The sequence below is a fragment of the Xenia sp. Carnegie-2017 genome, unplaced genomic scaffold (genome assembly GCF_021976095.1).
Source record: "Xenia sp. Carnegie-2017 unplaced genomic scaffold, XeniaSp_v1 HiC_scaffold_16, whole genome shotgun sequence".
In the NCBI taxonomy this organism is placed as follows: domain Eukaryota; kingdom Metazoa; phylum Cnidaria; class Anthozoa; order Malacalcyonacea; family Xeniidae; genus Xenia; species Xenia sp. Carnegie-2017.
Genome location: NW_025813469.1, coordinates 6,522,210 through 6,538,544, shown reverse-complemented (window position 1 = coordinate 6,538,544; position 16,335 = coordinate 6,522,210). Strand labels below are relative to the sequence as shown.

Below are 16,335 nucleotides of genomic sequence, written 5' to 3'. Positions count from 1 at the left end.
ATTGACACGGGTAAGAGCTCCGGTTACTTCCGGGACCATAGCTGTACCCTTTCTACTTCGCGAAACATTTCCCATTGGCAAAAGATAGGCATTAGCACAATTCCGACAAAAAAGGTGCAGTGTATGCAGCTTATGTATGCAGTGCGTACATATTGCCAGCCTTTAACTTTATTATCTTTCTTTCACAACATTTTTTATTTATAATGTTGACTGTTATCACGACCTTGATATAATCAATACCGATAAGGCTAGCAATACATTTAAGATCCGCGAGAAAAATACATTTTGCTTTAGCATTCTTCTTACTAAAGTATTATGATTAGAGTATACCGAGCTGTATTATATACAAAAAGAGCGCATCAAGTTTTATAAAATATTCGTCCAAACAAGACAAAAATGATGTTTGCGATCGTTTACAAAGCTTGCATTTGTTTCATACATTGAGTTATTTAGTTTTGACTATTGTCAATAAAACAGAGAAACGGTGTCATAGGAACGAAACGATCTCAATATTCCTTAAAAATCACATTGTTTGAGCTGTATCCAGTCAAAACAATGAGTTCAATGATTAATGAGTGTCGTACATGGTACAGACAAAAAAATGAAAATAAAATTAACAAAGATTTGTTGGAAAAGCACAGTACTCATGCAAAAATAAACTTACGCTTAGTTTTTGAAAACAAGTTATAAAATGAAAACAATAAAACGCGTGCAGTGATTGGTCTAGGCCGTGTTTGCATTAGCAAGTGCAAAACACATTTGAAGTCAACCGACCAAATCAATCAAAACAATCAATCAGACAAAGAGAATTTGCAACTCGAGTAAAATTAAAACGTTGTCTTTTTCGAACCCTCATGGCAACCCTTGACCTTCGGTCCCGGGTTTGCACTGATCTGCTGACGAGTTCTCCCAAAGGTCTCCTCGGTTTGCATAAGCATGTGCAAACACAGAAAACATCCTTTATTTCTTAATAAAACCTAATTCCCGTACCTTAAATCCCAGAGATATATAAAGCTGTCGAAAGAGCACGTTGCCAACAACCTTGGATCAAACCTCGACCAATTTAAGCAACTGAAAGAAAAACACACCAAAATGGAAATAAAATAGATCTAAACAGAAATGGCTCAAAAACTATTCATTATTCATAAGAATAACAATGCTTGAGTAACGATTCATTGAGGGCAGAAGATACTATTCTGGGCGGGTTTGTGAGTGAATAACAAAAAAATTGACAAAAATTTCCACAAGGCGATGAGACATAACATATGCTATATCATCACAATCTTATTTGTGTTGAAAACAATTCAGGAATACGAAAAACCTCTGATAATAGGTTGTACTACAAGAAGTTGAAGACCAAAAAATTAAAAAATTTATCGGTTTTTGAAAGTTTTTTAAATTCTCACTGAGCAATATTTTTCATTATTACTTGATTACACTAATTTTTGCACCAACAATTTACATTTTTCCATATAAATTTCGCCAAGACAAAGATGTCGACACATAATTTGTAGTTTCGAAGACAATTACCTTTAACCTCGATCAATTTCATTTTAAGTATGAGGCAATTTAAAGTTTGAAGTCTTTCCCTGTTTTCCGCTTTCGGAAACACGTAGTTATTAGTTACAAGCAGATATGCTCCAGCCATATGTAAAATATGAAGGATTACCATTATTTATTGATGTAGAAATCAATATTTTTGATAGTCATTTAACACAAAAATATAACAAAAAGTTGGGCAGCCTATCCTATTTAAAACAATACTGTCATATCATTATTATATCATCCAATGAGGGATAATTGTATTCATACCTATATTCAAAAAATTGTCTTAAATTATCATAAAATTTGTCTGAGTCATGTGCAAAAAATATTTAAATAATGCAGATTTGCTCTGAAATTTACGAGAATGATAGCAGTTAAAAGCTCATCTACAGGTAAATTATTATCTACATCTGATAACAAACCACTACAGAGAAATTGAGATCAATTGTATCATTTCTGCCATTTAAACATACACCGTAAAAAATTAAGTTTAAAATTTAAAAGGAAACAAAACATGTTAATTCACACAGTTACACACAGTATTTATAAAGAAACATTTGTCTAGAAAATCTGACATGATCTGCGTCGCACAGATCACATTAACATATCATTATGATTTTTAAAGGGAAATGGCAATATTTTTTTTATAATTATTACAGTACATTACCCCTAAATATGAAAAAAAACACCAAAAATTTGTCATCGCTTTCGTTTGGGTGGAATAATTCGTCTCTTTTTTGATTTTAATCATAGCATGTCATTGAGTTCTATAATAACTGGAGCGGCTATCTCAAGCGCGGCCTTAGATATCTGATGTTGTAAAAAACATGGCGGATTTCGTCCGTTGCCGCTGAGATTTACCGAAATTGACCGCTTTTCCGAAAATTTCACAATTTCCCACTCCCTCCTGAAGAAAGAGTGAGGAAAATGTATGTGTGTATTTGGGATTCGGCTAGCAATTTTTTGATGAAAATCACGATAAAAACCTACAATTCGTAACAGCGAGTCAACTGTGCTTGCTTTCCAGTCATCGGCTCCTGCGAGGAAAACTATTAACTATAAACTATGTACGAAAGAACTCTTTGAACGTTTTTAAACATCGTGTCTAATGTACATGTGCACGATGTGGACGATGTGGTCTCTTTTCAAGGTAAGGAGAAAGTCTTGAGCCATGTCCAGCCGACAATTTAAAAAAGATGGTAAAAAACAAATTCTGAAGAAACGAGATATCTCGAGATGAAAAAATGTGAATGAAAACAAAACGCGAAGTGAACTGTAAAATTTCGATTTATTTCAAAGTCATCCTCAGACAGAATGATAATCCAAACAATGCATACACATATATATTTACAATGCATGAATTAAGTAACGAAAGTCAAGCAATAGAAATTAAATAGTTTGATATTTACGAAAGCGGAGTTGGAAGTGCTGTCATATTTTAAAAGGATGAATTGAAACAAGAGACCAGACTGGTGGAATGAGTGTATTGTAATTTAAGAGAAGAGTTGTAATTCTTTGCTAGCCTTAAGTCCCGTGTTAACAAACCATTTCTTAATATATGTGTATGCATGGTTTGGATTATCATTCTGTCTGTGGATGACTTTGAAATAAATCGAAAATTTACAGTTCACGTCTTGTTTTGATTCACATTTTTACATCTCAAGATGTCTTGTTTCTTCAGAATTTGTTCTTTACTTAACTCTTAAAGAGTACTCTATAGTCATATTTATGTCAATGTGGTAATGTATGTTAGTGCAATCAGACTAAGTTACACAACATATTTGCAATAAGAATTTTCTTTTAATGAAGTTTTGAGAAAAAACAATATATAATCTTTTGTATTTCTGCTAAAGATGACTAAATGACAAAAAAATATTTAAAATTTATTTCCTTGTAAGGTTTATTGTACAGTTGCTGCAATTGTTCAGCACGTTTTGACTGGTAGGTTTCCTTCCCTACACTGCTTGGCAACATGGCCCAATCTTTTGCATATGTAGCAACGTCGTCCTGTTAAATATTCATAAGAAAGTTGTAGTTCATAAAACTTTTATTTGTTTGTGTCATTAGCTTAATTCTGTTAACAATAATGCATGCAACTTGAAGTTTTCAACCATCTAATCAAGCTGATGTTTTATCACTAGGTCAATCAAACTTACTTCTTCTCATACGATTAAACTCTATACAAAAAAGTATATAATTGTCAATTACAATGGTCATGAAAGAAATGTTATTTCATTTTTGTCATTACTTTTCTTGCATTCATTCATTTTGTGGCCTTTGTGGCCACAATTATAGCATCTTCCTTCATTAAAAAAAACAATGGCAATTATCAGCCAGGCATCAAAGGCAATTAGTACATGTATACACTATACCACACCTTTAAATGAACTTTTTGCTTCGACATTGCTTTCTACATAAACAAATCGTTTGTTAGGTGCTGTTTGATTTGTTATGTGTATGATTAAATTTCAGGTTAAAAGACTCTTGGTGAAAAGACTCTTGGTGAAAAGGCTCAGGTGAAAAGACAAAAGTATCATGTGAGAGCTGATGGGCATATATCATATATGAATGAGAACAGTATTGTATACAAAGCACTGTTTACCTTCTTTATTTTTTTGGTTTTCAGAATTGGAGCCACCTCAAATAGTAGTAGATTTTTAGCACATTTTGATGCATTGTTGTATTGTGTAATAAAGCAAAAAACAATTTTGGCTAAATACACACTTGCATTTTCATTATCTTCCTCTTCAGTTTCCTGACCTGTTTTGAATGCAATTGAACTATTTGAGTGATTTTCAGTTTTCAAAACAAAAACAAATTTTATACACATTTGATACCAGTGTCCATTGCTTTTTCCTCATCTGTATAATCTAGCATCTGGTGTTTTTGTATGCAAAAAACGATAAAGTGTAAATAGATATTTTGCAAGAAGGGATTTAAACCATGTAAATGAATCACTTTTTGTTTACTTCCATGCTGAAAGCTTCATATAAAGCTTTTCAGATCAGAAATTATTAAATTATTGATCTGTACTAACCTCTTTTCATCCATGGACCACAATAGAAAGTTGGCAAATACAATAAAAACAAGAAATAAGCAAAGGAAAATTCAGACAAGTTTTAAAATATTTATAGTATTTAAAAAAAGCGGGAAAAAAATGCAAATGACAAACGCCAATGCTGTATTCTGATTGGTTAACAAATCAAACTTTTTTAACTATGAAGAACTAAATATTGCATTGAATTTTAAAGTTTTTTATAGTTTGTAAGAGATGATTCCCATGATAATATACATGTAAATTTAGCGTGCACAAATCGTTAATTGCTGTATCAGTAACGTTGAAACAGGGGTGTAAATCCTGGAGAGGGGATTGATATGTGGTGGCTCAGCCTCTCCCTTTCAAAAAGTTAGCAGTTTTGTCGAGCAAAGCATGTAATTTTGCGGAAATTAAAACGGCAAATATTAACGATGACGTTTGGATCAACTCATAACTAAGTAAAAAGCGATTTTGCTGGTATTAACATAAAAAATTACACTACGTTTTTGTTGGGCAAATCAAATTCTGCAACGTTTCCCCTCTCCATTCTCGGGACTCAAGTCACACCCCTGCATTCAAGTAAAATTCTTCTAAATTTTTTTTCAAGTTATTCGAAGTTTAACCATTGGCTTTTTACAAGTCAAGAAACTATATAAACAATGTGAACTCATTGAACTATAAGGTACAAAAAAATGTTAAAGATAAAATGTTACGCATCATGAACGTTGTTCAAGGACTTCCGCATGCAGATCATCCCGGCAATATTCATAATGTCACCTGTAAGTTAAACACGTGCGTTTAATATTGAGTAACGTTTATTTTTAAAAGAACGTTAACAATTCATTTATCAATTGACAGACTGGTTTAATTTTGAAAAAAGCACTTACTACAACGCTCGATCTGATTGAAAGTGCTATCAATGTTAGGACCACAAAATAGTTTTCTTATGTCGTCCAATTGGGCTGTTTTGTTGAGTATTTTTCTCTATAAAAATAGTTCAAAATGAATATTGTGCTATTGTTGTTCTATATTGTACTATGTTGTAGAGGAATACTCACATAGAAGACTTGCATTTCGAATTACTTCTCATTCTTTTTAATTGTTTAGTTACGTAAACTAGGTTATAATTTCATGTTACATTTTAAGCCTCGAACACAAATGTGCAGGCACCATTAAATTTCTCCTCGAAACACATATTGCTATGTGCCAGGACGCCTACAGCCTCAAAAAAATGGAATAGTCAAATGAAAAATTCCATTTCTAGGCACAGGCAAAGCCTCGAAAACACAATAGTGTCCAGGCAACGTTCAATCTACTGATGATTGAACAACACAAGCAGACAGCTTTTACGAATTTTCTGACCCTGCAACTTATCGTTTTGCGTTTTGGTCAAGTGATGCATTCTTATTTTCACAAATGCCTCAGCACAACACTTTATCAGTTTATAAGCATGATTATCTGTAACTGTCGACTCTAACACATGCTCATCTAACATGCTAAAAACTTTTTTCTCTACACACACAGATAATACCGTCGCAGCAATTGCACTCGATATGTTTGCTGCTGCATGTGGCAAGCCACCATGGCAGGAATTTACCATCCTCATTACACATTTCTCTGTTTCCTGACACACTTTCAGAAGATCGTCAGTTGGTATTTTTAAACCACCGTTGCTCTTCCATGCCACAAATAGTTCTGGTGCTCTTTCTTTAGATGATGTCAGAGCATCCATACAATCATCACAATGGATCTTCCTTTTCACCATTTTGCGACATACCCAGCAATATACGATATTGCTGCCTCCTTGTAGTCTGAAAGCTGAATGTAGTTTGAGGTGTCGCTGTAATCGTGGTCAGTTTGTTCTGGCCCACGCAGTTCTAGATCGTATCTTCTTGCAGTATTTACATCGGAAATATCTGCCGACATTTGTTCACTCTCACACCGATCTTCTAGTCTACTTAGAATTTCGGTACCATCCTGAGCAACACAATTTCCATGACCTCCTTTAATGTTATGTCGCATCAACAACTGCTTGTACGCTGCTTTGAACTGTCGAGATGTCGGGTTGTTGTTCCAACCTCCTGACGCTCGCACAGCTGAAAAAAACAATTCTAAATGATCTTGACTTGTCTTATAAGTAAGCAAATATTTAAGGGGAGAATTTTCACTTATAACAAGATCCTCAGCAAGCCCTTGCACTGCTTCAATGCACAACAGAAACCCCAAGAATCCTGTTTTCCTCTTATGGGAAAAATCGACTTTCCATCAGCACCCTTCAGATTTAAGACGTATTGCCTTGCTTCATCCAAGAAGGTTTTATCAGCTTGTAATTCGCTTTCCTTATTGGTGCTTTGTAATTTTAGCAATTGGATTCCTGGAATTCAAAACGTCAAACAAGCGATCAAATACTCGAATGAATTTGACTGTTTTATCACACCCTTTAAACTGTGGAAGTTTGAGCTTACCTTCACAGAACTCTAAAGCATCTGCAACACTCGAGCTGAGTGCTTGCACTGCTAAATTACCTTCATTTTCTGTGGCTTCCAGTTTATGTGAGCTTTCTTTAGTTTGTTGGCAAGTCGCAAGCCTTCTGAGGCTTGCAGTTTTCTAGCTCAACTAGGTATTGCCATCTTACCAAACCATCTTTTTCATCCTTCAGAGTTCTCAATTCAGAAATTGCTCCTCTGACAAGCTTGATCATATGACAAGGATCTAAAATGCATAAATTTTCAACATTAAATCAGATGGATGTAAAAATATGCTTGGAAATCATTAAGTGAAAGTTTCACTCCAAGCAACTTCATCATTGCAAGATGTGTGGATGGACCATCACACGTTAAACTTCCAACTTTAACACCAACATCATGCAACTGCATCAAACACTCCTTGGTTAAATTTGCTTTTACTTCTGCAGTGAGGCCATCTACCAAGAAGTAACCAACTGGTACTTTCAAGATGAATCTAGAGCAACAGCCATGTATACCAAAACTTCTGTTGCTTCAGGGAGTGAATCATCGTCAATCCCAGTACCAAGGTCAACATAACCACAAACTTTTTGACCATCCCATTCTACGTGTTTGCGGATTGACATTTCATCCAGCATCAATGCACATATGACTTCCTTGCCATCTTTCTTTGATTCTTGAACCTTCACTTTCAAAGCATTCAAGGCATCCTTGGTGAAACCAGGGTCACCATCCACGGAATTATACCAAGATCGAATTACTCTTGGATGAGGTAAGGCTAAATTAAACTTCTCACGAACATAATCATAAGCCTTAGGCGAGTAAAATTTCAAAGTTAGTGCAAAAGCTTGCAATTCTGGGGGGTATTGAGCACCTTTTTTACCCTGAGTGTTTGCCACTAAACGACTCAAAATATCTTCAGGAACCCCAGATAGTGAAGCATTAAGAAGTTCAGCTTGATCAGAGCTGATCATTTTATCATCTTTAAGGCAATCAATGATTGACAATAAATCATTTACCTTCTTTTCAGTCTACTTTTTCCATATTAGACACTTTTAACCTCTTTCTATAATACTCTGCCCGGTCTATAACATCTTCCAATTGTCTTTTCAGTCTCCTGGGAGACTTAAGACAATACAGTGATCATGAGTAGAGAAATGACGACTCACCTTTTCAGTGCTCTTCGTACATTCAACATCCTTCACCTGTTGAAATAATGTGGGCACAGCACTATCTTCTAGACACACTTTGTTACCTGATATTCTCTTCATGCTATCGGAAAAATGATCTGAGCAAACTCTGCTCCACTTAGTTAGAACTGTGAGAGGCGACCATTTCTTTATACTATTTACCCATTCCAAAAAAAGTGCAGGGTTTTTTTCTTCGTCAGGAAAACTATTTGAAATAGATTAGTAAATTTATTGTTTCATGCGTTGATTCAACAAATAAATAAACAAATTTGTTGAATTTTTTAAAAAACACACAGGAAAACATCAGTGTATGCAGTATTTAAGACAATGTTTTTTCATAAGGCCTAACAGATTTTGGGGCTTTCAATTGTATAAATGCCGATTCAATCTTTCAGGAACAAACAAAATAAGCGAATAACTCACCTGTGAAAAGCGATGTCCTTCGCGTTGTCAATATTACGACATTCTACAATTGAACATCGATTAGGCATTTTTGAAAAAAATATTGTTTTGGCCTTGAAAATATTGTTTATTTATCATACAGCTTGCAATTGCATTTGAAATTTTCAACTGAAGGCGGGAAAATCAATAACATCAATCCGGAGGAGGTCGAGAATATTATTTTTCTGCAAAGCGATCATTTCAGCGGAAATACGTCCGTTGGCCGCCATGTTTTTTACAACAGTTCCCAGTCCACTTAGCCGCTCCAGTTATTATAGAACTCAATGTAGCATGTTCGTCGCCATCTTGTAAAGATTTTTATTATGCTAATTTATTTGTGTTTTAGCAAAATGACGTCACAACTGGGTAAGCGTTCCTCGCAAATACAAGTCTTGTGTATATATGTTAACATATAGCCATGTAGTGTCCGGTTTATTGCTTTAATACCAGCAATGAAAAAAATCCCGACAAAAAAATTTACTTTTTCTAAAACAATTAATTCCCTGTTGTGACGTCATGCACATTTCCATAATAGCTTGCTTTTAAATTCCTTTCTTCAATTTTATTTATATTCAAAGTGAGTTAAGGAGAGTTCTACAAAGAATTACGATGTCATATAAAATTCAAATAAATATTTATTGGTAGTGAAAAAAAATTGGTTGCCATTCCTTTAACCAATAAAGTTTCTTTTCTGAAACAGTAAGCTTTACAAAATTTGGCATAAAATTTTGGGTAGTAATATGAGCCTGGTAGAGCATGGTGTAACGTAGCCTTAGCGGATTGATTAGAAGTCGATTAATGCAAATGTACCAACAAACTACGTGTACAATAAACGGTTGTTGTCAAACAGGATAAAAAACGGTGATATCATCATTGACTGTTTACGTGTTGTTTCCATACCTCACAGATCGTGTATGAGCACGCAAGTCTTGCAGCTTCTTTCCTCCGCCATCTTCCCATGTCCACAGTTCTATCTTCTGGTTGCTCTAAACAAAATAGCAGAAAGATTTTATAAGAAAAAACATGCTTCAAAAAACAACATCGCGTAAATTCAACACATGAGCTTTTAACACAAAGCATAGAACAAACCTACAAGTTGCAGCAGTAATTCGACACTATACTAAGCCTGGTTTAACGATGACTTAGGAATTAAGTACAAATAGATTGAAAAAACTCGAAATTTCCCCGTAAATTGTACTTTGTTGCATAAAATATCTCGAATTTACAAGACGTTATTTTTTAAGTCTGCTTTTCTATGGCAAGCCAAAGTGGACAAAAGTGTATTGAGTTTTAAAATTGATAGTTCAGTGTAAAACTAAGAAATTGATAGTCGAGAAAAGAAATCGCATGTCGAGTCCAACAAAATTGACCTGCTCACCACTGTGTGACTTCATAGCTCAGTTGGTCAGAGCACTGCACCGGCACCGCAGAGGTCATGGGTTCGAATCCCGTTGAGTCACCTGATTTTTTCAGGTTCATGAGACAATTGCTTAAATTGTCCAGCAAAAGTGTGAAGATCATATCTTCATTTCAAACACCGCACTGCATAAAACATTCTTCAAAAGTTGTTTGATGTGATAATGTCTGGAAATGGGCCTTCAAAATCTATTCCATACAATTCAAAATTTATTAATGATGATTCGTCTGACTCCAACAGCATGTTTGTTTGCCACATAGCCATAGGTGTTTGGTGAGAGCATGTTCTGAGCCCATGGTAATTCCATGGGTAACAAATTCAGCCAATGAAGCATTAATTCGAGGTAGATAAACGAACTGTAAACAGAATAGATGCACCTCATTCAATGAATCAAGTAATGAATTCTCTTCCAAATGTTTGAAGATTCCTTTGTAAGGTGCAGATAGAACTCTGTTGACCTCAGCCCATAGTCTTTCTATCCGCTGGTTATGAACACTTGAAATCATACATTTTGCCACCTCAAAATTTTCAACATCATGGTCTCCTCTCACTCTTGATGGCAATCCAAAATCTTCAACACCTTGCTTTAATAAATTCAAAACTGTTGATGCTTTATTATCAGTGCAACATTTTAAGTAAATAATGGCTCGACTAAATCCATGAATGCAACCATGTATAACCATCCTCCATGATATAAGCTTGTGATTTTAATCTAGATGCCATAAATTTTTGGGTCCTTTAACATTATAAACTCTTCGACAAATAGCATATCTTCTTCTCAAGCTTCGACCTATAGGATCAACACGTTGCAAACTTTCCCTCACTCGTGATCTCTGAACAAGTACACCTCTTGCATGCAAACTTCCTTTCACATAAGTCTCTCCACTATATGGTGTCAATTGCAGGATTTCTTCTATAGTTTGGTCCAAACAACTGTCAGATACTTGAGAATAAGTTGGTGCAATACCAAATTCTTCCCTCCTACGTGACAGGGTTTCCTCTGATACCTGTAAAAAGGGGGCAAGACTCTTCCAGTTCATGCCTGTCTCTCGCGATAGCTCGATTTGTTCTTTGGTTATATCATACGCTGGCCTACCCCCCGTACTAGGGAGCATTTTCATTATTCTTTCCCTCTGAGTCAGATTTTGATTAAAATTATTTTCCAAAACCTCTGTTATTTTTCCTAAATCTATTTTCATGTATTCCATCAGATCATCTAAAAGAGCACCTAGTGAACGTCTTTGTATAATTTCACCAGTAGCATCAGGTTCGCCAATCGTGTCAGTTCGCGTTGTTGTACTTTAATAGACATTGCTGCAATAACTGGAATATAAATGTCAAGCTTATTTTTATTATATTCTATTAAAACTGGATCATTAACACGAAGACTCTGTGTTATATCAGTAAACAGTTTATCGAGGAAATTAAGAAATCGAACAAGCTCTTCCGTTTCAGACGCATCAGACGCCATTTTTTGAAAAGTAGAATGGCTTAGAAGCCGCTGACCTCTTGTACAGACAGAAATCGCGACATACGATTTCTTTTTCTCGAATCTCGACATACAATTTCTTTTTCTCGACTGTCAATTTCTAAAACTCGACATGCGATTTCTTTTCTCGACTATCAATTTCCTTAGTTTTACACTGAACTATCAATTTTTAAAACCCAATACACTTTCGTCCACTTTGGCTTGCAATACATTTATGTATCATTGTTGTTTTCGTTTTCTTGTCTTTTGTAGCCAAGCCATTTTCCCATAGTTCCGCTTATTTAGTTTATCACAATAACAGAACTACTTCATTTTACTGTATAAATTAAGGGCAATTGTACTATAACTTGGTGTAATAGACTAACTCGCGTCAGTTGTATCATGAATTGTTGTTTTGTCTTTATGTTTGGTGAAACATGATTTGAGTTTTTGTGTAGGTTTGTGGGCGACGTTAATATTAAATGTCGAAGAAGTCTGGCAGTCATTTCTGATGTTCCGTTTATGTATGGTAATGTGACGATTTTTACTGTTTCGTCCGGTTTCTTGTTGTTTTTGTCGGTTTGTGCTTTGTTTTGTATTCTGTTTATAGTTTTGTTTTGAAACTTCATAAACAAACTATTAATGGACTCCGTCGATTTCGACGTATGAGGGTTCCACGAAGTGGAACATCCTGGTTACTGAAATTATAGTGAAGGCAGCTGACCAGACTACAATCACTCGTACCCTTCACGCAACTACAACGCTGATATCAGCGTGACACAGTGTGACAAGGCTGCAACATTACAGATGCAGGTACAGTCCATCCGAGGACACAGTTTCCTCTACCATTTCCCTCACATGGCTTTGGTCAGCCGGGCTAGGTTTACAGACACGTGCCGTGTACGAGCCGGGATTGAACCCACGCCGTCTGGCTAACAGCTCACGCCATTAACCATTCAGCCACTCGCCCGCTGTAGACAGTGGGGCGAGTGGCTGAATGGTTAATGGCGTGAGCTGTTAGCCAGACGGCGTGGGAGAGAAAACAAACTATAGACAGTGTCTTACATCAATGCCGGTGTTTGTACTGCTGTGCAGCTGCAGGTTGATTATGTGTGTATACGTGGACAGTAACTGTGTGTATATTCAGAAGATCTTGTTTCCAAGTTTTCGAAACACTCTTAAACGTGAAGTACCCTTTTAAAAACAATTTTCAATATTTCAAAGTAGCATAGACAGTCTATAATTAAATAATCTTTCCGCAAGGGTTATGTTTTCTCCTGGGTAAGGTTCATGATAAATTCATAAGACAAAGAGCATTGTCTACAACAAACACGTTCAGATAAGTTTTGTTTCATGAGTCCCATTGCAACTTTTCAGCTTTACGTGTTGCAACAGAATTGATTTAGCCATGCTATGGGCACTACCAGGAAAGTATTTATGGATAGTCAAACAATAAAGTGGTTAGTATTTGATGGAACAGCCGAGGACTTACCCGGCATGAAGCACGAAGTTCGCAGCATATACAAACGAAAGGTTTGTATAAAGCACTTATTGGGAGAGAAATCATACCCAAGAGTAACACCATTATAGTCAAAGCTACAAATGAGCAAAAGGCCGAATGGGAAACAAAAGTACAAGACAGAAAACAACAAATTGACGAAATTCAAGAAGAAACAACACGGTATTGTGTCATATTGCATTAGCTCTTGACAACAACAGTTATTTATACATACGACATGACTGCAATTCGCCAGATGGTGTCGGAGACGAACAAAAGCGCGAAAACAAGAAAGCACATGCATTTCATGAGCAAGAAAGCACAAACATTAGAAAAATTCAGAGTACGTAGGAGAATCAGGATTACCTCGAAAATTGAGAAGCAACTACTGCAACAAAGATTTTCTAACGTAGAAAAACCAGCTGTAGTAAGTCTACTTCGCCAAATATCTCGATTGCAATTAAGTGAAAATGAAAAGTTATCTGGATCCAAAGAAATCAAGGAGAAGATAGTGCAATAGCAATGATAAGATGAGAAAACAAACGAGCCGATTCAAGATGAAGTGGAGGAAATAATGTAGCGATACCTACTGCTTAACATTAGGAAGAAGATGAAAAGAAAACCAGAGGAGAAGTCGCTTCAAAGAGAAAGATGAAATGGGCGACCACCAGAAGGTATGGATTACACTATACATTCAACACAACTAATGAAGAAAGCGTAGAAGAGCCATCATGAAACAGTTAATACACCGCATGCAGAAAACTGGAGAAAAGCGATGAACGCGGAATATGACTCACTAATGGAAATAACATGGACTATAGTAAACGAACCAGAGAATATTCAAGTCTTACCAGGAAAATGGGTATATAAAGTAAAGAATACAGCAGATGGTCAAATCGAAAAATATAAAGCAAGATATGTGCCAAGGGTTATGCTCAAGTCGAAGGCTTAGACTTTTTCGATATTTAACGCTCTTTTCCACTCATCGCAAAACGTATTCGCAAGCTCGCGGCGAGTGCCTGCAAGTTAATCGCAGCGATGGAGAAATAGCATCCATTCTTGTGCTGCATTTAGTGATAAGAGGCGCGACCAGAGACAGTAAAAAATCAAAATGTCGAGGGAGCATTCTGAAGTAGGCGAAATAGCTTTCGTGGTTTTCTTCTTTCATTTCTTTTACCAATCTCAAGTATTTCCCATGCTGTTCTCGTCTTTCGAATATTAGTCTAAACCAAAAACGCTTTCTATACTCCTTGCATCTTCGCATACGACGTCTTCAATACAATAGACGGCGATTGACAGCGGTCGCCATATTGTAAACAAAAACAAACCGCCATGTAATATATTATAAAGCAAAGCTAAGAGAGGAAATTGGCAGCGCGAGCTGATACTCATCCCAAGCTCGCAGCAAGAGCATTTTGCGATGAGTGGAAAAGACCCTTTACGCTCCAGCATGTAAACCCGAAACCTTCTACATATTTGCCAGATGGATGTTAAATCAGCTTACCTTCACTCCAACATAGAAGAAGAAATCTACCTAAAACAACCAGAAGGTTTTACCAAGAAAGCAAACTCAGGACGAAAGCAAGTTTGCAAACTAAACAAATCAATCTATGGAGTAAAAAACAAGCAGCAAAGAATTGGTAAAAAGCATTGGCTAGTCTACTTATTAAAGAAAAATTTTAAAAGTAGCTGCAGCGATTATTGTTTATTTGGAAGAAAGGAAGATGGAACATTCTCATACGTATTAGTTTGGGTAGACGATATTATAGTGGCTGGTACGAGTGAAAAAGCAGTTAACCAAAAAAGCAAAGTTAATCAAATCAAAGCAATGTCAATTTCAAGATGTACGACGTGGCACATTAAACTGGTTCTTAGAAATGCAAATCTTTCCATTTCACGACAAGGTTACTGTTGATCAAAAGAAATACATCGAATCTGCTCTTCAGCAATTCAATATGGGTGATTGTAAAGCAGCAGCAACACCTGGAGAAGTAAACTAAAGCTAATCAAAAGCAAAAACAACCAGAAGTTAGTCGATCCGAAGCTATACATACAGAAGTTTAGTTGGTTCATTACTATTTATTGCTAAAAAAACCCGTCCAGATATCCTTCACATTGTTAATTAGCTATCAAGATTCCCAGATAAACCTGACACGTCACATTGGAAAGCAGCAAAGCACGTATTAAGATATGTGATCGCTAGATAGTATTCTTCAAAATAAGGTTTCTGCTGAGAGTCTAGTAGGAGTTTTTGCAATATCTTCGGAAAAAAGAAACGAGTGCTTCACAAACAACGAAGCAAGATAAAGCGATAAACCTGACATTTACTATCACTGAGAATATTAAATTTAGGAGTACAGTTTAGTTTGGGAGTTTCGTTGGGAGGATGTTGTTGTTATTTGATTGAACAGTATGTTAGAAATTCATTCCTTCAAATTCAGAATCGCAAAACATATAAATGTATTCAATAATTATACTATATAACTTATATAATTGACGCAAATTATCGACATATACAAATATATATGAAATAAAATTGATACGATTTTGCTATTGCTACTCGGAGTTTCACATATATGGACTATGTATATGAACAAAATATACGACTACGAGATATACAAAGATATATGTCGCTTTTAAGTAAATAACAAACCAGGTTTTATTAATTGTAATTGTACAGGTGGAGAAGATATGCTATGTTAGTAATTCTTCAATAATAGCCTTAATAGATAAATATTAATCTACTACAAGTTCTATGTTCAGTGAATCAGTTTACGTGTTGTATGAAAAATATTATTTTGACCAAGTTAAATAATATGGCATTTGAGAACAGTGTCTATCAAGTTATTAAGACCAGACACTATATTTTTCTCTGATGACTGATGTAACACTTAGTCTGTTTCCAGCCCTGATTATCATCTCTGCAAACATGTGAAGAGAAGAACATAACCTGTGTATACCAATATATTTATACATAATTTTAACCCGTAAATGTGCAATGTCTCATAATCCAAATGTGTTTTTTATGGCCTTTCAATATGTCTGAGGCATGATTATTTTCCCGATGGATGGGATGATCTTTTCCCTTCATTTACATTTTTATATAGTGGTGGATCTAGCAAAATACATTGAAACAGTCCATCAAATGGTTTCATTTTAACCTTAAAAAATTCCTAAAAAATGTCATTGTTATAAAGGTACTTTGAATTGAAAAAAAAGGCCATAACTTATTTGGCCTTACCTTAGACATACTACTGATTTTATAATATGAAAT

The 16,335-nt window shown here is 35.5% G+C and overlaps 4 long non-coding RNA genes across 4 annotated transcripts; 1 reads left to right on the top strand and 3 right to left on the bottom strand.

Annotated features, from left to right (window-relative positions):
• The first annotated feature begins 2,486 nt into the window (after positions 1–2,486).
• LOC124436262 lies at positions 2,487–4,577 on the top strand. Its single transcript, XR_006945266.1, has 2 exons — positions 2,487–2,695; positions 4,018–4,577. It is a non-coding gene; the product is annotated as an uncharacterized LOC124436262 (long non-coding RNA).
• LOC124436268 lies at positions 3,479–3,952 on the bottom strand. Its single transcript, XR_006945272.1, has 4 exons — positions 3,923–3,952; positions 3,794–3,847; positions 3,702–3,722; positions 3,479–3,552 (listed from the first exon to the last, which is right to left on the bottom strand). It is a non-coding gene; the product is annotated as an uncharacterized LOC124436268 (long non-coding RNA).
• Positions 4,295–7,194, bottom strand: LOC124436270. Its single transcript, XR_006945274.1, has 2 exons — positions 7,108–7,194; positions 4,295–4,422 (listed from the first exon to the last, which is right to left on the bottom strand). It is a non-coding gene; the product is annotated as an uncharacterized LOC124436270 (long non-coding RNA).
• On the bottom strand, positions 4,784–5,548 carry LOC124436269. Its single transcript, XR_006945273.1, has 2 exons — positions 5,470–5,548; positions 4,784–5,359 (listed from the first exon to the last, which is right to left on the bottom strand). It is a non-coding gene; the product is annotated as an uncharacterized LOC124436269 (long non-coding RNA).
• Positions 7,195–16,335: the final 9,141 nt, after the last annotated feature.